Here is a 1,398-nt window from a genome sequence, read left to right as displayed (position 1 = left end):
ATATTAAAGATGAACTTATATGAATGAAGGTCTTGCAATAGCTCAAGGCCTATAAAAGGCCTTGCACGAAGCATGGCTAGCATTTCCTTTGCTGCCGCTACTGCATCACAGACGTGAAACAACAAGAAGTGGAGGGAGCCCTCATCCCACCCGTCATGTGAGAGGTCAAACAGTCACCCTCATGCTGAGAGCAGATGTGTCAGGCAGTTTGGGCTCCAACAAATTTCCGGAGGGCCAGAGGCTCATTGGAGACTGGGGGCTCCCTGAGGGCAGCATTGAGAGGCCTCAAGGGCCGCAAGTGGCCCCAGGGACGGGTTTTGGGCACCTCTGCTTTAGAGCTATCGATAGTGTCACTGAATGCAGCATTTCTCAGCATTTGTCCCCCACTGTACCACTTTGCACCTTCCACCCAGTGGAAGAACCACTGGATGTAACTGGCAATGACGTCATTGCCAGTTACTTCTGGACTGGGAGACCAGACGCAATGCTGCAAACACCAGTAAGAGGCTCAGAGCAGACGGGAGGGCTTTTTTGAGTGTGTGAAAAGCACGTGCTGGAGCTCTGCCCACCGAACCTCCTGTGCTGCTTGTCACATTGCGTTGCTGGTCTTACTGCCAAGCAGGACAAGGTTCTGGTTGGTTGGCAACCTTCAGTCTCGAAAGACTATGGTATAAGCCTGCAGCACCCGGTATTCCCAGGCGGTCTCCCATCCAAGTACTAACCAGGCCTGACCCTGCTTAGCTTCCCAGATCAGACGAGATCGAGAGATAGTGTTCAGTATAGGGAGATGGTTGGCAACCTTCAGTCTCGAAAGACTATGGTAGAAGCCTACAGCACCCGGTATTCCCAGGCGGTCTCCCATCCAAGTACTAACCAGGCCTGACCCTGCTTAGCTTCTAAGATCAGACAAGATTGGGCATGTGCAGGGTAACAGTTGCTGCTGGTTCTGGTGGTTCTACGCTTACCACCAGACACAACCTCGAGTACCACTGGTTCAGAAACATGGATCTCATGTCATTTGTGAACCTTCTGTCTGCTGGCCCTCAACCTTTGTGGTTTGAATTTTCTCTTGGGTCTTCCCCAGCTTTGGGAAACCCATGTTTAAATCTCAGCCCAGCCTTGTTTGTTTTGATCGTGGGCGAATTGTGTGCGACATGCTCTCTCCCTCTATGCTGCCATTTTGTCTTTGAAGCTCCAAAACTCTGGTAGAGAAAAAAAAAAATCTCTCTTCTGGAAGCCTAAGGGCTGCCCGCCCCAACTTAGGCTTATGAGGAGTTCGGTGAAACTTGAAATCGCGGTCTTTGATGCTTTGTGATCCGTTTGGTCCCTGATCACAGTCTCACCTAGATCCTCATGGCCGCCAGTGGGTTTGAGGCTTGCCACAGTGGGCACCCTAGA

General features: G+C 51.2%; 1 pseudogene; it reads right to left on the bottom strand.

Moving 5' to 3' along the window:
* Positions 1–825: 825 nt before the first annotated feature.
* LOC136633873 (5S ribosomal RNA) lies at positions 826–945 on the bottom strand (annotated as a pseudogene).
* Between the last annotated feature and the right edge of the window lie 453 nt (positions 946–1,398).

Source organism: Tiliqua scincoides, chromosome 13 (genome assembly GCF_035046505.1).
Source record: "Tiliqua scincoides isolate rTilSci1 chromosome 13, rTilSci1.hap2, whole genome shotgun sequence".
Lineage (NCBI taxonomy): Eukaryota > Metazoa > Chordata > Lepidosauria > Squamata > Scincidae > Tiliqua > Tiliqua scincoides.
Note: the sequence above shows the minus strand (reverse complement) of the source record. Positions and strands in the feature narration are given on the sequence as shown.